Source organism: Sus scrofa, chromosome 1, assembly GCF_000003025.6.
Source record: "Sus scrofa isolate TJ Tabasco breed Duroc chromosome 1, Sscrofa11.1, whole genome shotgun sequence".
In the NCBI taxonomy this organism is placed as follows: Eukaryota; Metazoa; Chordata; class Mammalia; order Artiodactyla; family Suidae; genus Sus; species Sus scrofa.
This window is the reverse complement of record NC_010443.5, coordinates 72,007,607-72,030,110: the sequence shown is the minus strand read 5'-3', so window position 1 is coordinate 72,030,110 and position 22,504 is coordinate 72,007,607. Positions and strand designations below refer to the sequence as shown.

Here is a 22,504-nt window from a genome sequence, read left to right as displayed (position 1 = left end):
AAGGCCAAGGTTATTAAAATAAGCTTTCTGTCCTGCTTCGGTGCTTGCTGGGGGAGGTAGAAAGCAAAAGGTTCCAGAACATTTTGTGCGGATGTGAATGAGGGCGGTGTGCGCAGCCATGGAGGATGGGGAACATCCTTCCAGGAGGTGCTGGGGCGGGGGTGACGCAGTAGTTCTGGGACCCCTTGAGGTTCAGAGCCTCCATGGGGTGTGCCTGCCAAGCGTGGCCTGTGTTATCTCGGGAGCGGACCGTGTGATGGCATCTCTTAGTTGTGGCTCGGTTGTTAGAACACTGATGCCCACATACTACACAGGAAGCTCAGGGTCAGGAGCGATGCCTGGAAGTGAGGCTCTGTGAAGCACACTGAGAAGAGTATGCTGCTTTTGGAAAAGAGACAAAGGACGTGAGTGACGCTAGAGCTGGCCACAGGCCAGCAGTGGGGTTGAGGTGGGGGAGGGGAGCAGAGGAGCGGTGGATAAAACCTGGAGCAGACTGTGGCTGCCCTGCGCTACTGGTGACCACTGGTGTGGGGTGTCCAGAACCCCCTGCAAGCCCTTGGAGTTTTAGCAACCAAGGAACCAAACACCACCCTTCCCTGAAAATATCCTTTTGAAAAGTACAATGGTAATTTAACCACATCTTTTTTGTTTTGGCCACCTAATTAAGGAATTACTTAATTATAAAATGGGTTTTTAACATCATACAGAATAAATGAAGTTTTAATCTTAGGACTATAATGTTGCCTTCCTTTCTATGTACCTCTCTGAAAGAAATGGTTTACCAGGAGCATATAATTTTTCTTTGTTCTCCTGCACCTTATAGGAAGAATTACAAACCTTTTTTGAAAATAGAAGGAAGGTTTTTTTCTTTTTCTTCTTTTTTCATTCAGCCACTGCAGACAGTCACTGGCTCTCTGCTTGTTGGGCTCTGCAGACTTAGGAAAAGTCGGCAGGCCTAGATTAGAACAGTCCTTCCCAGCCCTGGTTCACAAGAGAGTTTGGAGCCCAGGGAGCCTGCTAGTGTTGGCTACACTTCGGTGTGGCTGTTCCCCATCAGCAGCCGGGCTCATCTGCAGCTGTCAGCTCGGCTGTTCCCTGAGACCTGGGACCATCCTCCTGGGACAGCTCTCCAGCTGCATCGTGAATGCACTGGACTGCATGCTCAGGCGGAGTCTGTCTCAACATCAAAACAAGACCTCCGTGGGAGGATGTGGGACAGTCTGAGCCTGGCTTGATGGTGTCACCTGGAATCCCAGGAGGGGACACAAACGGGGACATTGCAGCTTGAAGAGAAAACTTGGTAAAAGCAATGTGGACCCAATGCCTCCACTCGGCACAGGAAAGAGGAATCCAAATGTCGAACGCTCTGGAGAGAGAGTCAGAAAGTGCTTTTGCAGGCAAACTATTGCATTTGAAGTAGATGAGCCATGAGGTTTTTGTAGCACAGGGAACTAGATCCAATCACTTGTGATGGAACATGATGGAAAATAGGAGAAAAATAATATCTATCTATCTATATCTATATATATATCTCTATCTATCTATATATATATATGACTGGGTCACTTTGCTGTACAGCAGAAATTGACAGAACATTGTAAATCAACTACGATAATTTTTTTAAAAGTGCTTTTGTTTTGCTTTAATCCCATAAAAGTAAATGAGAGAATAAGAACCAGATTCAGGGTAAGTCTCATTCAAGATTTTCCTTTTGACAGCATCAAGATGGGAAACATCTTTTGGAGACTGATGAATGCTCTCTCATTTGTAGAAAGGATAATTAAAGCTGCCTCGACCTGAATGGCCTGTCGTGGTCCTCTAGAACTAAACAAAGAAATTCACTTGTGACAGAAGCACATTTATCCAGTTTGTGTGATGGCGTTCTGTATGCTCACCACTTTGATGTGGGGGCACAGGGTTTTAATGGACCTGGAGATTCCGAGGATTAGAGCATTTGTTCAAAGCTACAGAGTAAGAGAGCAAAAGCCTGTCACCCATGGCTTAAAAATTATATATATATATACACACAATTTTTTTGCTTTTTAGGAGCGCACCCACAGCATATGGAAGTTCCTAGGCTAGGGGTCTAATCAGAGCTGCAGCTGCTGGCCTGCACCACAGCCACAGTTATGCTAGATCTGAGCCACAACTGCAACCTACAACACAGCTCACAGCAACACCAGATCCTTAATTTACTGAGCGAGGCCGGGGATGGAACCTGAATCCTCATGAATACTAGTTGGATTCATTTCTGCTGCACCACAGTGGGAACTCCTTCAAGATATATATATTTTTTTGGCCAATTTAGACTCATCGAATCTATTTTAGCATGCGTAAAAATACATTCATATATAAACACATAATCTTATATAAATATCCATTTTGTAATAGGAATAATTACCAAAGGAGTGCAGGTATTTCAGATCGGAGGGGTTCTAATCAGAGCTCTTGAAATGACTTTTGATATTAGATTTAGATTTACATCAGTTGTGAAGAATCTGCTTTTTTATTGTTGCGACTGCATAGTGGGGGCCCCTACCCTGTAATCTTTTCCTTTGGGCTTGTAATTAAGTGAGTAATGATCTTGGAAGGTTAAGTAGATAATATGATTGTGAAAACCTATTAAATCCAGTTATTTTATTTTTTTTTTCTTTCCGTGACCATGAAACACAATCTCTAAAAGCTGAGCTTGTGCAACTCCCTAGAAGGCTCACGGCTCAGCTCAGTGTCGCATCTAATGAAAACAAAACCAAAAATAACACCCACGTGATCCAGGAGGCTGGCTCTCTGAGCCCCATTGCCTATAATTGTAAACATCTGAACATCAGGATTTTCAGGAAAAGTTCTGCCCTGCAAGAGTGAAACCCAACCCAATGTTGTTTTTGCCTGGTGACTCTTCAGGCTACTTGTCATGGAGAGGCCAACCCAGGTAAGGCAAGTGTTCCTTTCTGCCTGGAACCGTTCTCCTACAGCCTGGGATCTCAAAGAGCTATAGAGGTTCAGCTTCTCCTGAGGTCTCTGTGGCCAGCCAGACCCCTTAGGTGGAGATACGTGTGGCATCAGGACTCTGTCATGGGCTGTGTTTCCCAAGGAGGGGACGCTGACCCACCTGGGGACTGTCATTACCTGGATGAGGGTGGGGTTCTCAGTGGCAGTTGCACTCGATACCCAGGAAAGGGTGAGTTATGCCACTGTCACCCGCGTTGCTTCAGGGTAGGAGGGGCTCCAGGTGTCAGGTTGCCTGTGTTGTCACATATTTAATAATCTTGAGAGGGTGGAGCTCCCTGTGATGAGTTTTCTTCTGATTGTTGACACTAAATTCTCTCTGTCCTCTCAGTCATGATAGTAAGAGACATAATACTTCCTTTGCTGAAGGCATGATTTTTTTTTTTTTTTTTCTTTCTACAGCCACACCTGTGGCATATGGAAGTTCCTGGACCAGGGGCCGGAATCGGAGCCACACCCACAGCAGAGCTGGATCCGAGCTGCATCTCTGACCTTTGCCACAGATCCTTAACCTACTGAACGAGGCCAGGAATCCTCAGGGACACTATGTTCGTATGTGGCTGAACCACAACAGAAACTCCAAAGCCTGAACTTTTAGGCCCACGTTGTAACACACGTTTAGGCTCTTGGTATGCTTAGTGATCCAGCTTCTGCCAGTCACTTGAACAATGGTTCATAGTAATAATAATAATAATGACAATAATGATGATGATAATAATAATAAACCACCCATGATCCCTTTCATTGGTAGAACACATTAAGTTTTATGAAGCACTTTGACACCATTTATGTCCTGACTCTCTCAGGCAAACCTGTGAACTGGTCTTGGAAGGCCCTCTGCCTCCCCCACCCCCTTAACTAAGAGATTGAGGTTCATGAGGTCTGAGTTGGCAAGAATCAAGTCACCTAAGTAGCAAGTGGTAAAGCCAGCACTAAAATCCAGGTTTTCTAGTTCAAAGATTGGTGCTCTATTTTTCTGTCTTTTTTTTCTTTTGGCCAATGTTTAGAACATTTGTTTGCAGAATAATTGTGTGGGGTTTTTTTAGGACAAAGAAAGACTGGATACTATTTATTTCAGGAAAACGAAATGCTACTGAAATAATTTTGCTAGTAGCAGCTCCCAATCTGCAGGTCTTTGGCTCAGTCTAAGTGAAGAGGAGAGAGATAATGGCCCTTCATGTGAGAGAGGCCTGAGGAGGCTGAGGTTGCTTGACTAGTCATTCACAACAGTCAGGGTTCCAGGTGTCCCCGAGAGAAGACTGCATAGCTTTAGTGTGCTTTTCTACCGCAGGAAACCAAAGAGATCCAATTCATGGAATCTCTGAGCTGAAAGGGAAGACTAGTGATCCTTTGCCTCCCCAGTTAAGCCTTATCATCAGGAGCGAAATGAGACCAACAATGGGTGCTGTCAAGTTCTACATGTTTGTCCAGCAAGACATAAACCTTATCTTTGTAAACTGTTTCAATCTAAATTATGTAAACTACCTTCCCTTTAAGGTGAATGTGATTAAATTAAATTAATTAATTAATTAATTTTTGTCTCTTTGCCTTTTCCAGGGCCACTCCCAAGGCATATGGAGGTTCCCAGGCTAGGGGTCTAAATCGGAGCTGTAGTCGCCAGCCTATGCCAAAGCTACAGCAACGCGGGATCTGAGCCGCATCTGCAACCAACACCACAGCTCACAGCAATGCCGGATCCTTAACCCACTGAGCAAGGCCAGGGATCGAACCTGCAACCTCATGGTTCCTAGTTGGATTCGTTAACCACTGAGCCATGACAGGAACTCCTGATTTTATTTTTTAATTAAAAGTTTTTTATTATAGTTGATTTACAATGTTCTGTCAATGTCTGCTATACAGCAAAGTAACCCAGTTGTGTGTGTGTGTGTGTGTGTGTGTGTGTGTGTGTATATATATATACATTCTTTGTTTTTCACATTATCTTCCATCATGTTCCATCACTAGTAAACAGGTATAGTTTCTTGGGCTATACAACAGAATCTCATTGGTGATTTTATTTTTTAAATTTTATTGAAGTAGAGTTGATATAATGTGGTCCTTCCTACTGTCTGACAATGTGATTCAGTTATATATATATAGTCTTTTTCATATTCTCTTCCAGTGTGGTTAATCACGGGATAATGAATATATTTCCCTGTGCTGTACAGTAGGACCTTGTTGTTCATCCATCCTATATATAATAGTTTGCATTTTCCAGTCCCAAATGCCCAGTTCTTCCCTTCCTTCACCCTCTTCCCCTTGGCAACCACAGGTCTGCTGGTTTCATAGATGTATTGATTTGTGTTTTAGATGCCACATATAAGTGGCATCACATGATATTTGTCTGTCTCTGGCTGACTTCACTCAGTATGGTCATCTCTAGGTCCATCCATGCTGCTGCAAATGACATTATTTCAAGGAATGTCATTTAAATTTCAGGCTACACAATGCCAGAGTCTGCCCCATGGGAATTGTGTAGAGTGACTTGGATTAGGATTTTTGCAGTATTTTTATGTGCAAATGACAAATCCATTCCACACAATTATATTATGATTTTTCAAGCTATCTTCTCTGACTGCATTTTGTTTGCATTGATGTTGGTCCACCCCCTCCCCCTCCCCCTCCCTCCCAAGTGAAATGCTAAGCAGAGGGCAGGGCCATCAGTGGAGCCTCACATGCTTTGCTGGAGTGGTAAAGGGCCTGGTATGCAGAGGCTGAGGGTCTTCTCCTACCCAGCGGGGTAAGGCCTGCATCCTGGGGCACTATGCTGGCCCATTTGCTCTTTAGACTTCTGTTTGTCTGCATTGTTGATCATAAATACCAAGGCAGAGACTGTTTCCTGACTAAGAAATCCCTTTGACATTCTAGCAATGACTCACAGAGTCACTTCATGCCCACAGAGTAGCCAGTGTCACCTTGTGGTGTCCTGAGCCGGTAAAGCACGTAAAGCACGGACATCATGGAAATCAGGTAAAGCCTGGAAATCCAGTTCCTCCTGCATCGGCCTGCCCTCCCTGGGAGAAGATGATCTCCTGTCCCCCAAGGGAGACCTTGGGAAGCTCTGAGGTTCCCCAGGGCCCCTCGTCTGCAGAGCCTCTCCTGACTCAGCGTGTCCTCATTTCTGAACTCCTGACTCTGACAGTCCGTGCCACACTGTTCTTGACTCCATTTGGGTTCCCTTTTTCCCAGCCCTGGGGTCCCTGATGGGCACTTCTCATACCCCAGTAGAACATAAGCACACAGCAAGTCCTTAAAAACACTTATGTAGGGTCAGCTGCTGCTGTAAGGAAAGAAGATGGATTTTCTAAGATTCCTCCCTCCTTCCCTCCCTTTCTTCCTCCCTCCTTATCTCTTTCCTCCATTCGTCCTTCCCATCCTCCCTCTGTCCCTGCCGCAAATATCTTTTACACTAGTAGATAGCATCATACTTGGTTTGGGGAAAGAGCAGGAGGAAGGCTGGTGTGGCCCTGATTGTCGTGGTGATGATGACTTAGGATTTTACCCAAAGTGCAGAGCAGGGGACCAACTTATTGTGGAAAGGGCATGAAAGCATTTATCTCATAATAAGAGATGAGCCCCAGAGGGAGAAAGCCAGGCTTCCTTCTTTACTTGGGGAAGTAGGGTTGGAGATGGAAGAGCGTCGGTTTGAAGGGGCAGCAGGGCTGGAGGCATTGTCAGGCGGGCTGGAGCATTTTCTTTTCTTTTCTTTTTTTTTTACTTTATTTTAAATTTTATTTAAGTAATTTTTATTTACAGTGTCATGCCAATTTCTGCTGTACAGCAAAGTGACCCAGTCCTGCATATATATATACATTCTTTTTCTTATACTAGCTTCCATCTTGGTCTATCCCAAGAGATTGGATATAGTTCCCTATGCTATATAGGAGGACCTCATAGTTTGCAGCTACTAACCTCAAACTCCCCGTCCATCCTACTCCCTCTCTCTCCCCCTTGGCAACCACAAGCTTGTTCTCTGTGTCTGTGAGCATTTTAGAAGGGAAGGGCTTTTGGGCAAGTTTTAACACCCCTGAGCCTCTGGTGCTTCTTCTATAAAACAAGGGTGGTTGTGAGAATTGCATTAGTTGTATAAAAAAAGCATCTTAAAACTCCTACTATACAAATATAAAAGATTTTATTTTATAGGGCATGTCACACTTTTTTTTTTTCCCCTCTACAAAACTTGACCTGAGTAGCTGCTCTCTCCCTCCCTGCTGAGCCTGTGATGATAGGTAATAGGCCAGTTCTTTGTGGGTTGAATTAAGGACTCCTTTGTAGGTTAGACATAGGGATCCCCCCCACCCCCTACAAGCATATTTATTTCTGCACTGAAGCAGCATTTTGTTAAATGACACAGGTCGTGCCTGAATGAGCTCATAAAATTTCCAGTTGAAGTCACACTTGGAAATTGTTCCTAAAGCGGAATATGGTTCCATAGTGCTTTGGGGGGGGGGAACAACAAAATATTCTGGGTGGACACAATCTAAAGTCTCAGCTGACATTTCTGAAATGGTAGAGACGACCCCTTCCTCTCTCATAAATTAACAGACCCAAACCAAGAGATGACTTCCTACTCCATCTGGATCTTCTCCCTCTCTTGTCACATTTCATCGCAATGGAGGGGACTACTGCTGTGGCCAGCGGTTTGGGCTACAGCATCCTATATGTCAAAGCGACTAATTTTGGAAGGGAGCTGAGAAAGGCTACCTGCTCATCCTAGTTTCTCCAAGGTTAAATGGGAGGACTGGTAATGACATGATTGATAATCTTTTTTTTTTTTTTTTTCTGGAATACTAATGAAAGCTATAAAAACCTCCCAGTAAAACATATGCCAACAAAGCAGAATGTGACAGTTAAACCAGTTCCTGTGGGTGATGGCTACCATGCAGCCCTTGTTGCTTTCACTGGGAGCCATTCTTGGTGCCCTGTGTTGTAAGCCTGGCTCCCATTACATAAGAGGAGCAGCTCCTTTCTCAGCCATGGCAGAGCAGCCAGACAGGTCTTGATCCTGGACTGTGGACTTTCAAGCTTGCACTTCCCATGGCTTTGGACAGACTGGTTCTCTGTAGAGAGAGCCTATCATGGCCTGCTTCCAGACTGGCTAAGATCCCATTTGCAGGCTCACTGATTTTAAAGGTGGTTTCTGCAAGGTAATTCAATCAAATCTTTTTTTTTTTTCTTTTGGGTTGAGTCATTTTTTGATTTTCAAAAGTCACAAACAGCAGAGCGATGCTTTCCAGAGACCTCTTGAGTAACAAGGCCACATTTGTCATACTTGATCAGTTTCTGGTTGAAATGGAGACAATTATTGGGTGTTGGCAGTGTAATCAGCTAGAATAATCTCTTGACCACTGATAACGTCTCTTGGCCTTCTCCATTTCTGAGAAGTGCTGGCCTGACATTTCTGCAGCATATAGAAAAGTCTCTACCTACATGAAGGGCCTGGGTACAGGGCACCATCTTTTCTTCAGTGTGTTTGTATTGCACTGTAAGCCCTCACATCGTGTTGACATAGCGGGTTTAGAAGCATCTCTGGGCATTACTCTGTGATTCTCTAAATTAGTAACTTTTTTTTTTTTTATTATTCATTGGAAATAATGAACTCTGCTCTTATTTCTATCTTTGCTAATAACTTGCCAACCGACCCATGACTTCCTCATGTGGGCACTGGGCTGGCGTGTTGACTTGTGTATGTCCCGCCCTCTGGCGTACAATCTTCTCCCTTCACCCAGAGACCCTGGACCAGCCAAAGGCCTGGGCGAGGGGTTACAAAGCAGCTGGCAGGGCGACCATATGGCATCCCCCATGGATGAAGTTCTCAGGGCTGTCTTAGTGCAGAGTGGGCTATATTTGTCATAGAGAGGGCAAAGGGGAAGCTGTGAGGCCTGATTTCCGACAATATTTCCTCCTTGGTGACATGGGTCACCTTTTCTTCCAATCTAGTCTGAAGTACTCATCAGAACCAGTTCCTTTTGACTTCCAACAAAGTAAAATGGGGCACTGACAGGCTGTTTCTCTGATGCACATATGTTAACTGACAGGGCAAAGAGGATTCTGTGTGTATACGGGGAGGGATCCTCCTTTAATATTCTCCCTTTTGCACCTGTTAGATGAGAGGTGGAAAGGTGGCTGCTGGTGGGCTGAATATGGCTTGTTGATGTGTTCTGTCTACTTAGACTTTAAGGCAAACAAAGAACAAACTTTAAAAAACATTAGAAAATATTTGGATTTACTTCCCAACATTTAAACAGTCAAGATTTTAGCTAAAAACACAGATTCCTGGATTCTGGTGATAATTTCTGGCCACCCTGAGTCCTCTATTTCTGTGATGTTACAAAGAACTGTAGCTCAGAGGTCACTGATTTCATGGTTCAGGCACCCTCCGGGGTGACAGTCTCTGCTTGGCCCATTTTACCCTTTACTTTATCTGCCCGGCCCACTGGAGTCATTTCGGGGTGAGGCCCTTGAACTCAGTTGATCAGTTAAGTTGACTGGCACTTGTACGAGGCACAGGAAAGCCAGATCCAGAGCAGCAACTTCACAGACAACAAGAAGCCCTTTGGGAGTGATGGGAAGTCAGAGGCAGGGGCAGTTCAGGAGGGAGGCCCCACCCCAGGCCCTGAGCTATGGCTACGGTACTGGTCCAGAGCGATGGAGCCCACAGGTACTTGGGATGGAGCCCAGTAGCTCCAGGGCAGGCGGTGCCCCCCAGAAAGGACTGACTTCCTCCTCCTTGGCCTTAGGTCAGCCTCACCAGGCACGTCAAAGTCCAGGTCTCAGCATGACCACTGAGGACCAGCAGGGAAGTCTAGTTAGTCAATTCACCGGTAAGGTAATATTTAACCTTTTATTTCCAACCCTAATGGCTTTGTTGAAATTATCCTCGACCTCTTGAGCTGTTGAAACCCATGAGGGAAGGATGATCCCTCATGACATTTTAGATTCTCATGGTCCTTGTATTGCACAACTGAGATCTCAGCTCTGTCAATATTTTCATGTTCTAATAACTGTAATCAAAGCTGGAGTTGGTCATATGGTAATAAATAACCGCCCATCTGGGACATGGCCTTGTAAAACACAGAACAGGAAACTCCACATCATATGGAAAGTTGTACTTTTAGTTTCATAACTTAACTTTTGCCTAACAAAGATAGTTCTTATCGAAACTGAGCCCCTAAAGCATAAGAAATATATTTAAATATTTTGTGAAAATCCTACCTTTGTACAAAATATTTTCCTATATGTCATCTTTTGAGGGTATTATCATGTTTCTCTGAGAGAGGCAGAGAGGTAAATATTATAACTCGTTGGTATAAAAGGAAATTGGAATTCAGGAAAATTATGTGACTTTGTTCATGTCATATAGTTTGGCACACAGAATCATAATTGGCTCCCAAGGTTTCTGCTTCTGAATCCATAGATTTTCCACCCTCCTTTTGCTGCCTCTGTGTGTCATGGTGTGTGTGTGTGTGTGTGTGTGTATGCCCATATACAAAATGAGATGTATGCCAGTGCAGAAAGGCAAAGTTTATTTTATCTAAAGAGAAATTTCACAATGCTTGGTTTGGAAAATAACAAATGTTTGCCTATAGTCCATGTATGGTACTTTAAGTAAAAATTAGAGAAGTGCTTTATGGAAAATTACAGAAAAATTCCATTCCGCTGAAGAGATAACAGGACAGATACTTTTACAAGCTTATTTTTCTTGCTGGATTCATGGGCCTGTCATAAAATCATGTTTGAATGAACTGCTTATAAGAAAATATCTACGATGAATAACCCTGTACAGGAAATGTTTCCCTAAGTGGTAAATTACACTGGCTGTTCTCTGTATCAAAACTATGCTAAAGAGAACTCACAGTGTCACAACTCTTATTATTTAGGTGGTAATATTACTGCTAGCAAATATGCACACAGTTCCATCGGGTTTCATATTGCACTTAAACCATGCCCTCCCCATCTTCTGTGGTGTTATTTTAAATTATCAAAATGAACTGAAAGCAAGTAGAACACAGTTGCACAGGTTCGTGAGGTGGACAGGGGGTCCCAGGAAGAGGGATGTGTGCCTGCTGCCGCCCCCTTTCTCCTGTGGAGAGCAAGCCGTGCCTCTTCAACTTCCCAACCCACTTCAGACAGGTAGGGGGTCAGCTTTCTTTATCTGTGGTTGTTAGGTTTTTTGGGGTTTTTGTTTGTTTTGGTTTTGGTTTTTTAAAAAATTGTTAATGCGTTAGCAATATATTAAAAGCAAATTACATTTTAATTAAACTTTATTCCTATAGAACTGGTTATAGAAATTCTTCCTGACACCAGAATGTTCATGTTTTCAAACAGGCTTCTTACAGATCTGTAAATATTTAAGCAACTTTAAAGTACTTGGAAAATTACACCAGTGTTCTTTGTTCATACTTTTTCCGATAATCTATAAACTGAGAAGCAGAGCTCAAAAACGTGAATTTAGTTTGCATAATTATTTAAAATAATAATGTCACTATGTAAAATTGTATAATGGAGCACAATAAAAGGTAAAACTTATGTGTAAAAAATCAAGTAATTTTATACTTAAATATTAACATTATGTTATTAGGATTAAATATTTGACCAATTTAAAATATTTTGATAAAATGTTTATAGACTTGCAGAACTTTGGGTGCAGATGGAAACTATGGTGTGTCTGTCAGGAAGATATTATTCTTGTTTAAAAGAAGAGGTACTTAATATAAAAAGTATTTGAAATGCCTGAAGTGTTTGTTTCCAATATTTATTTTGTGAAAACAGGTTTTTAAAAAAACAATTAGATGCCATTTTTATGAGACCTAGTGACCTTTAAGTTTTTACAAAATAAAAATATGATATTTAAAAAAGCCACAAGCATCTCAAAACTTGAAGTTATGTTCTGAATCATTTTGCTTTATGTCAGATATTAACACAAACTTGTAAATGAACCACACTTCAATTAAAAAAAAAACCCTCGAAGTTATTTTCAGGAAAGTATATCATGTATTAGATAACTAGACATTGCATCTTTTAACACAAGGTTGGCTTGACCCACGTAGGAAATAATGGTCACTTACTGTGCCTCCCTCCTTACTAAATTCTGGCTTAGTTTTACCTTTGATGTTGAAATTTCATGTTGGGAAATAAACCACTCAATGTTTAATACTTCTCTTCTCATCTTCTGGAGGCTTTCTGTGATCCTTTCTTCAAATTAAGTCTGCAAAGAAAACTATCACTTCACACAAATCTCCTCATACACATTTTAATACTACCATGTTTAGCATTAATCTTCCCATTGTTTTTTCTTTCTTTTTTTAAAAATGAAAGTATTGTTGATTTACAATGTTGTGCCACTTTCTGCTGTACCACAAAGTTACTCAGTCATACATATATATATGTGTGTGTGTATATGTATATATATATATATATCTTCTTTTTTAAAATATTATTTTCCATCATGATCTATTCCAAGAGATTGGATATATTTCCCTATACTTTACAGTAGGACCTTGCTGTTTAAACATTCTAAATTTAATAGTTTGCATCTACTAACTCCTAACTCCCAGTCCATCCCTCTCCCTCCTCCGTGGCAACCCTAAGTCTATTCTCTATGTCTGTGAGTCTGTTTCTGTTTTGTAGATCAGCTCATTTGTGCCATATTTTACATCCACATATAAGTGATATCATGATATTTGTCTTTTTCTTTCTGACTTATTTCACTTAGTATGATAATCGCTAGTTGCATCCATGCTGATGCAAAGGGCATTCTTTCTTTCTTTTTTAATGGCTGAGTAGTATTCCATTGTATGTATGTACCACAACTTCTTAAGCCATTTATCTGCCAATGGACATTTAGGTTGTTTCCAGGTCTAGGCTATTGTGACTAGTGCTAATACAAACATATGGGTGCAGGTATCTTTGAATTATAGTTTTGTCCAGATATATGCCCAGGAGTGGGATTGCTGGATCTATATATAATTACTGAGGAACCTCTATATTGTTTCCCATAGTGGTAGTACCAATTTACGTTCCCACCAACGATGTAGGAGGGCTCTCTTTTTTCTACATCCTGTCCAACAATTGTTATTTGTAGACTTATTAACGATGGCCATTCTGACCAGTGTGAGGTGGTAACTCATTGTGGTTTTGATTTGCATTTCTTGAATAATTAGCAATGTTGAACATCTTTTCATGTGCCTACCAGTCCTCCATGTCTTCTTTGCAGACAAAGAAGGGTCTATTCTATTTAGGTCTTCTGCCCATTTTTCAGTTGGGTTGTTTGGTTTTTTTGTTGTTGAGTTGAATGAGTGATTTGCATATGTTGGAGATTAAGCCCTTGTAGGTTGCATCATTTGTAACTAGTTTCTCCCATTCTATAGGTTGTCTTTTCATTTTATGATTTCCTTTGTTATACAAAAGCTTGCAAGTTTGATTAGGTCCCACTTGCTTATTTTTTGTTTTTATTTTTATTGCCTTGGGGGACTGACCTACGAAAACATTTTTACAGTTGATGTCAGAATGTCGTGTCTATTCTCTTCTAGGAGTTTTATGGTGCCATGTCTTATGTTTAAGTCTTTAAGCCATTTCAGTTTATTTCCATACATAATGTTAGGGTGTGTTCTAATTTCATCGATTTACCTGCAGCTGTCCAGTTTTCCCAGCACCACTTGCTGAAGAAACTTTTTCCCATTTTATATTCTTGCCTCTTTTGTCAAAGATTAATTGACCATAGGTGTGTGGGTTTATTTCTGGGATCTCTATTGATCCATCCATGTCTGTTTTTGTACCAATGCCACACTGTTTTGATTACTACAGCTTTGTAATATTGTCTGAAGTCTGGGAGAGTTCTGCCTCTTGCCTTGTTTTTTTCCCTGGGTCTTTTATGATTCCATATAAATTTTAGGATTGCTTGTACTAGTTCTGTGAAAAATATCCTGGGTAATTTTATAGGGAATCATATTCAATCTACAGATTGCTCTGGGTAGTACTGTCATTTTAATAATATTAATTCAGTCCAAGAGCATGGGATATCTTTCCATTTCTTTGAATCCTCTTTAATTTCCTTTATTAATATTTTAAAGTTGTCAGTATATAAGTCCTTTACCTCCTTCATCAGGTTTATTCCTAGGTGTTTTGTTTTTTTTTTTTTTTGGGTGCAATTTTAAAAGATATTTTATTTACATTTCTTTTTTGATATTTCATTGTTTGCATAAAAAATGTAACTGATTTCTAAGTGTTAATCTTATTTCCTGCTACTTTGCTGAATTCATTTGTCAGATTGAGTAGTTTTTGTGTGGAGTCTTTAGAGTTTTCTATATATAGTATCCTGTCATCTACAAATAGTGACAATTTTACCTCTTCTCTTCCAATTTGAATGCTTTTAACTTATTTATTTATTTTGTGTGATTGCTGTGGCTAGGACTTCCAATACTATGTTGAATGAAAGTGGTGAGATTGGGAAGCTTTGTGTTATTGCAGATTTTAGCAAGAAGTATTTTGGCTTTTCTCTGTTGAGTATTATATTGGCTGTGGGTTTGTTATAAATGGCTTTTACTATGTTGAGTTATGTTCCCTATATACCCACTTTGGTAAGAGTTTTTATTGTGAATGGATGTTGAATTTTCAAATGATTTTCTGCATCTATTGAGATGATCACGTGGTTTTGATTTTCCTTTTGTTAAACTGGTATGTGATGGTGATTGATTTGCATAAGTTGAACCATCCATGTGAACTTGGGAGAAATCTGGCTTGGTTGTGGTGTGTGATCTTTTTCATGTGTGGTTGGATTTGGTTGGCTAAAATTTTGTTGAGAATTTTTGCATCTATATTCATCAAAGATAACTGACCTATAATTTTCTTTTTTGATTATATCTTTGTCTGTTTTTGGTATTAATGTGATCATGGCTTCATAGAATGTCTTTGGGACTATTCCCTTTTCTTCAATCTTTTGGAAGAGTTAAGAAGGATTGGTATAAGTTCTTTGCATGTTTGGTAGAATTTGCCTGTGAACCCATCTGGTCCTAGACTTTCATTTGTAGAGAGTTTTTAAAATTTCATATTCTATTTTACTTATAGTTATTGGTCTATTCAAATTATCTATTTCTTCTTGATTCATCTTTGCCATTATTTTTTGAGAACTGACAGTTTATGCTTTACTGACTATCTTGTTTTATGGATATTTGTATTCTCATTCCCATGCCCACCCTCTGCCCCCGCACCTCTGTAGTTAAATTGCAAGAAGACAGAGACTGTGATAGGTGCTCAATATAGTGAGTGGCTGATATTGATGTTGATGACGCTGTGTATTCATACTTAAAAATATATATTTGTTATATATATGTGTATATATACATGCACACATAAATGTATGTATAAATAGATATATATGTACCTGCCTATCTATCTTTTGTGAGTTTTTTATGGAGTAAAAGTTCAAGTACTGGAAATATGGTTAGGTGATGGAGCTGACTATTAATGATTTGCCTAGAGGTAGTAATAGAGGCAATGGTAGTAGTAAAGCTAATTACCCTTTCTACAAAAGAAATTGGTCAGAAAGGGAAATTCATGTGCATAGACAGGATGGCAAACTGCCAGTTTCACTTGTGCAAATTTTAAATTCCTAGGGCTTTGGGTCCCACTTCATTGTGCCCCTTTCCTGCCCAGTGACAGATGGCAGGTGTGGTCAGATTTTCATGTGAATCAAGCATTCCTGGGAGCCCAGACCTTGACATCTGCTATTGGAAATCCATATTCTTTAGCAATTTACCAAGAGAATTGCATCAGGAAGAGCCTAGCCGATTCTTTCAAGAAGTCATATCACCAGAGATAATCAGGGCTCTGAGCAGAAAATGCCACATGCCCCAGCCTCTTCTCCTTTCCTCGGAACATGTGTCCTTCAGAAGTGTGTCAAAACAGCACTGGATCTCATGTTACCTTCTGCCAGTGTAAGCCTTGACCAGACTCGATTTGCTTCAACTCATACATTTAAGGTAAGATTTAGCTACAAAGAGCTTAAAAACCCTTTGGCTTTTAAAACTAAGAATGGGAACGTCAGACCTCCTGGAGGGGATGTGTTTTGTTTCTATTTTGTAGGTGGAAAGAACAGGTTAGTATAGATTGAAATGCTTAGATGTATTGACAGAAACACTAGATGCTCACACATTTGTAAAGCTAGAAAATGTTCAGAGATTGTCTAGTGAGTCCAGTCCTCTGTTTTCCAGAAGAAGGTGCCGAGCCCAAGGATGTGAAGTAACTTGCCTGGGAACTGTGGGCTCTTTCTCTTTGAGTCTCTGGGCTGAAGGTCATTTGGGTCCTATCCTGTGCACTAGCCCAGTGAGTAGCTGAGTTTGGGCTTCTTGAGAACCCAGGCCTCCTCCTCCTTTGGAGCTGCACTGTTTCCTGTATTGAGAGCTTGTGCAAAAAAATGTGGTATAGGAGCCAGGGTCTCTGGCACCAAATGAGTGAAAAGAGGATGTTTTGTTTTTTGATCATAAAGGGGCCACCATGCTTCTGAGTGAGACTTGGAACAAATCATCCAGTTGACCAGGGAGGTGGTTCTCGACTCCGGCTGCACATTCCAACCGGCTAGGTTGGTCTCCAGAATCCCAAGACTCTGGTCCCCTCACCCAGATCCATTAAATCAGGGTGGGGGTGGGAAGGAGAGGGCGAGCATCATACGAGGTCATTCTCAGCACGACAGAGTGGCCAAGCCCTGCTCTGGTGTCTGCTTGTGGATGCTCTTGAAACCTTGTTCTCTACTTACACTGAAGATGGACTTAAGCTGCCCACTTACATCCTATAGTGGAGGGAGACAGCGTCCCTGACAGACTTGCCTTCAAAATATCAAAAAGAACTCATTGATTTTGTTGAGGAGGGAGTGTACTGCCTGTCAAGTGGCCACCACCTCCAGCTTCGTGAAGGACAAGTAACTCTATGACATGCGGCTTCCTGCTTGTCTGCACATTGCCCACCACATCGCACGTCTGGCCTTCCATGAGCAAAAGTTTCACTACTGAAATCACTGGGTGACCTTTCTCGTTTTTCATACAGCCGGAGGAAGAGACGGTTTGCTCTCGAGTAGGCTTGCTATCAAGTTGAATACTTCTGTCAGACAGGGAAGCATCTAGCCATGGAAGCCTGAATCTGTAGCATTTTTGGTGCCTTTGTCTTTTCCCCATTCACTGCTGGATGAGGTGGCTATTTTGGGACTGTGTTCAATATCTTTGGAGCTCATGGAAGCGAGAGACTTACAAGATACCAAAAGTGGTCAGGCAGCTCTTGTTTCTTGCTACCTCTATTCCAAAGGTGTTGGATCTTAGAAAGCAAGTAGAAGGTCCCAAACTGTAATGGCCAGGGCACCAGCTTCTCCTGACCACAGCAACGTGCTGCCTCTTCCCCCCACAAATCAAGGGCTGGAAGCTGAAAATCAGCATCCTCTGGAGAAGCCTCCTGAGAAAAAAAGAGCAACAGACAAAGGAGAAAAAAAAAAAAAAAAAGCAAAAGGTAAAGAAAAAGCTGGAGGCAGAGAAGAGAAGCTGGGAGTGGTTTGCACAGCCAACTCTGGCCCCTACTATCCATCCCTGGCTTCTCCTGTAGGCTTCCTCCCACCCTTGGCTCCATCTCACTCTAGTGACACAGAGGAAGCTCCAATATCCTTGGCAACCGGGGCAGATGCTGTGATCCCAACTGCCCAAGGCTCATCTTGCATTCAAATTATTCTGGTGAAGAACAGGCAAATTCAGTCATTCCCACCTACCCCCCAACCCACTCTCTCCTTAAGGAAATCCAGTCCAGGGGCTCCCAGCAGAATATCATGGAATTACATTTTGATGCAATAAATTCCATTTTGGGAAGTAGTAATTTTATTAGCAGGAACTGCCATTTATTTTATGTGTATATTTTATGTGTATTGCAAAATAGTAAATAAGCCACCTAATATATCAAATACTTGGATATATTTATATCTTTTTGATAATATTTTGTTAGAAACTATTTTGTTCAGATGAGATACCTTTAAATTTTAGAAAATGTAGAAGAAACAAACAAAAATGATCAAAGCCTACCCCTTATTCTTTTGTCTCCCCATTATCCTAATTGAGTGGAAAATCAGCTCTACTTTTGAGGCCAAGTTTGAGACCCTCTTGTGTAATAGATAAACTATTAGACTCTAAGAGAAACTGCCCACTGTCTCAAGTTGAGATTATGGTTGGTGCCCTGTCTCTGACAAGCCCTGTGGCTTCCATAAAGTGTTAGCCCTTTCCTGGCAGAAACATGACACTCACCCTGCGGGTCCTTCCTACTGGCTGGGGCACTGAGCGTCCAGCTAGGTTGTTGGTGGCTTGGGAGGGAGGGGGGAGGTTTAATTATAAAGAAATTTGCCCAGCAAACATTCTTTGATGATAGCAGAATGGAAACCAGCCGTCAGGAAGGCAAATGGCATGCTGATCAAGAGCCAGGTGGCTGCCTCCAGGAGCTAATTGTTCACTGAAGCCCCGGAAGAAAGGGTCTGATGTTCTGGCTGGAAGGGAAGAGACAGACATGGCAGGACTCTGTACCTGGAGAAAGCAAAACTGGAGTGGCGAGCGAGGAAAGGGCAAGAGCCGAGGAGGAAGTCCCTCGTCCTCTGTTGCTTTTAATTACTTCCTCTACAGGGACTCGAGGAGGCAAGAAGGGCTCCCGGGCAGCAGGCAAAAGGACAGGGACAGCAGAAGAGCACCAAGCGCCAGCCAAATGCCACTGAGGGAGAGAACAGAGCCCTCAATAGAAATGTTGGGATGGACTAATTTACTAGAATGTTTTTCAGTGAAATGCCTGAAATTAAAATGACATAACCCTGGCCCAAAGGAGAGGGGACTGTGGTGGGAAGAGCTTGGAAGACCTGGGTTTCAGTCCCAACTTCAGCGTTTAACAACTGTGGGAGAGGAGGATGAATGGCTTAAGACAACTCAGCTTCCTCATCTGCAAAATGGTGAGAATAACAACTTCTCAGAGGTTTCTTATGAAGTTTGCCGTGATGTGTGCAAAGGGCCTGGGGACATTCCTGCCACAGAGTTGAGTGTCCAATAAAGAGCAGTTTGCTGTCATCTTCTTTGGAGATGGAAATGGAGACCGTGAAGGCAACTTCATGGCTTTGTGGCTTCCCCTGAAGGGAAGAGATAGGGGTTGTGCGATGTGGGTCGATCTGTGTTTGTGAGGTTGGAATCTGGGGGGTCCACGTTCAGACAGGCCACTCAGTTGTTCTGCCCAGGTGTTGGGGGACTGACGGGTAAGGTACAGGATGCAGCCCGCGTGGTCATCACTGGCCACCAGCAGGGAGCCTGTGGAAGCACACAGCCCTCCCGCCACCTCGTGGACAAGCGGGAAGGGAGGTGGAAGGCTGAACCCCCACAGGCAGGCCAGCAAAACGGGCCCGGGAGAAGCGGGTGCCCTGGCCTAAACCTCACAAGAGTTGGTTGCCAAAAATGCAAAAGAGAGATGGAGAAGATAGTAAAAAAGGAAGAGTCCAGGAGAAAGATCAGTGTCTGGATCTTTCTAGATGTGGGACAGAAAAGGAGTGTGGGAAGAGGCATGTGGGTAGGGTGAAAGCGGCGACTTGCGCTCTTTCGTGTTTTGAAAGGTGGTTTCTGGGCTGAGGGAGTGAGGGCTGCAGAGGTCTGTGGAAACCTCACTGTGACGTCCCCGGAAGAATTCAGGAGGCGGCTTGAGGAGGAGGCCACGGGTGAGTGCCAGGTGCTGCCTTCAACACACAGTGGGAACAGCTTGGTGAGACCCAAGGACACCAGATCTGAGCTCTAGTTTTCCCTGGTCTTTAACTAGCTCAGGGACCACCCCTCTTCCCAAGTCATTTCATCCCTCTGAGCTTCACCCTTCTGGCTACCAGGGAAGGAATGGAACCAGAAGATCGATTCTGAACCTTCTAAGAAGACACGACCCTTTTTGAACAACGTCAGAAGCTTCTGCTCACCTCCCTCAATCTGGGCACACGGTCTTCTTCAGCAACTCCTGGCCCTGGTGGAGAAACCCCAGCTAGATAGTCACCCAGCTCTTTGTGAGGCTGATGTTTGCTCATGCTGTGATGGAGAAGGGCAAGATGTGTTCCTGGGACTGTAGCAAGAGAAATGCCTAACATGATTGGCCTGTGGCTCTCCCCATGTACAATTTGCCCTTATCGTGATAAGGTTATACATAGTCATAAACTATAAAATTAAAGTCTGTATGAACTATAATAAATACCTGTAGCTAAAAAAGTAGGTTCACATGTAAACAAACAAACAAACAAACAAAAGATGGATTAGAAAGAGAGATGCAAAGGGACTCTGCACAGGCTCTGATGTGGCTGCTTCTCTGGAAGAAACTAATGGCCAAAGTCCAAGTCAGGGTGGGAACAGCCAAGCTGGTGTCTCCCCTCAAAACTCAGCCCCTGAGCTGCAGGAAGGAAGGCAGCCTGGGAGCCTGGGGCAAGAGACACCCCTTGACAAGTGGCTCGTTCCACAGGGAGACTCTGGGGAAGCTCCCTGCTACCCTCCAGCTCCAAGGATGTGAGACTTTAGAAGCTCTGCCTCCAGGAACACCTGAATATTCCCCATCAGTATTGTTTCCAGACGCTTTCAATGAGAGACCCGAATGATCTGTGACGAGCCCCTCTGCCTTTCAGCTGGCAGTGCTTTTAGCCTCAGCCTTGTCTTACTCAAACTTCCTTTGAACATCCCTGCCCATTTCCCCCTTCATCCTACTATGTATACGAAGCTCCATAAATTCTTCTCAAATGAGGGTTAAAGTGTAAAGAGGTAAAGCTGCTTAATGGTTAAAAAACAAAACAAAACAGATTCTGGAGCTGTACCACCTCACTTCAGATATAAGCTTAATAGCTGTGTGTCCTTGGTAAGCTACTTACCCTCTCTGTGCCTCATTGCTTCACCTATAAAATGTAGTTAATAATCTATTCAACTTCATAGGATTGTGAGATATGAGTGAGTTAATAAAGTGCTTAGAAGAGTGTCTGGCACAGAGCAAGCACTTCACGGTATTGGCTGTGATTATTTTCCAAAATTTCTCACATTTTTTCCTCTAAATTAGTTCCTTCCTCAGTATTTTTATTTTTTGGGAAAAAGGAAAAGCCATAGGCACACAATAAAGCAGCTATAGAGTCAGTAGTAACAAAATTGAAGAATTTCTACCCTCTGTCTTTCCTCTTACTCTTCTCCTAATTTGGAAAGGATGATTCGTCATTATTTTCTATGAATCCATCACCTGTAATTAATTGATTTTTTTTTTCAAAAAGGACTATTAGTGAACTTAATAATGCAAGCAGGACTGGGGAGAAGACTTGGAGGAAGATGGATTTGCCTCTCGTCCAGGTCTCTGTCTCCCTCCCGAGGTACCTTTACTGCTAGAGGGAACGGAGCACCACAGATATTTTCCTTTGAATTTTCAAGTTCGGGTATAAATTTGAAGCTAATGTTCAGATTTAGTTTTGAAATTAATCTATTAAAATCTGATGGGGGAGTTCCCGCTGTGGCACAGGGGAAAGGAATCTGACTAGGAACCATGAGGTTGCAGGTTCGATCCCGCCTTGCTTGGTGGGTTAAGAATCTGGCGTTGCTGTGGCTGTGGCGTAGGCTGGTGGCTACAGCTCCGATTCAACCCCTAGCCTGGGAACCTCCATATGCCACAAGTGTGGCCCTATAAAGACAAAAAAAAAAAAAAAAAAAAAAAAAAATGATGGGGAAGGTAAGTGGTATTTCATTGTTCAAAGCAGAACGAGAGACCGTAGCAAAGAAAACCACTTTGCAGGGTTTAAAACCTTTATCTGTGTAGACTGGAATATCTGGAACACAAAGCTTAGGAGAGTGGGACAAACATCTCTATATTCACAGGGCTTTTTTGGCAGTCAGATTCGTTAACCACTGCGCCACGACGGGAACTCCAGCAGTGGAGTATTCTGGATTGGAAGGGACACGAGGAAGTAAAGCGACACGCATTTATCTTTCTCGTAATTGTGTTTTATACAATGTCTGTTAATAAAAATGCATTGGGAAATGCTTCCCCAATAAGCAATCACAAAACGTAATAACAGGGTTTAAAATGAAAGTCAGTGAGCTAAAAATGTTTTTGCCGTGTGTGTGTCTTTGTGTGTGTCTGTGTGTTTTTCATTTAATGACACCAAGCGATTTTTTTTTTCCCCTATCAAATCCCAAATAACTTCCTGGCTGTGTCCTTTCAACTTTGCAATGGCACTTAACCTTATGTACCCAGACCTGAAAGTCCCTCCACCAAGGGAAAGTCGCCTAGCCACACCCAGAAGAGGAAAAATAAAAGACGGTATTATCCTGTGAGCCACTTTCTTTCAGACAATGTGTCTGTTGCGATCCATTATTTCATTTATTCATCATGAGTTGGGAGACAGTCATGGTGCCTTGTTTACAGGAAGTTCTTTCGCCCATGGGCTTTACTAGCTTAACTGAACTTACACCAAATGTATCACTCCGAACCCCGCCTGTAATTATTT

The 22,504-nt window shown here is 42.4% G+C and overlaps 1 protein-coding gene across 1 annotated transcript in view; it reads left to right on the top strand.

Annotated features, from left to right (window-relative positions):
• The window catches only part of PREP (prolyl endopeptidase), a 531,010-nt gene continuing 511,308 nt past the window's right edge, over positions 2,803–22,504 (top strand). Inside the window, exon 1 of the mRNA XM_021083601.1 lies at positions 2,803–2,929. The gene's annotated coding sequence lies outside the window, so the exon portion shown is untranslated. The remainder of the gene's footprint in view (positions 2,930–22,504) is intronic.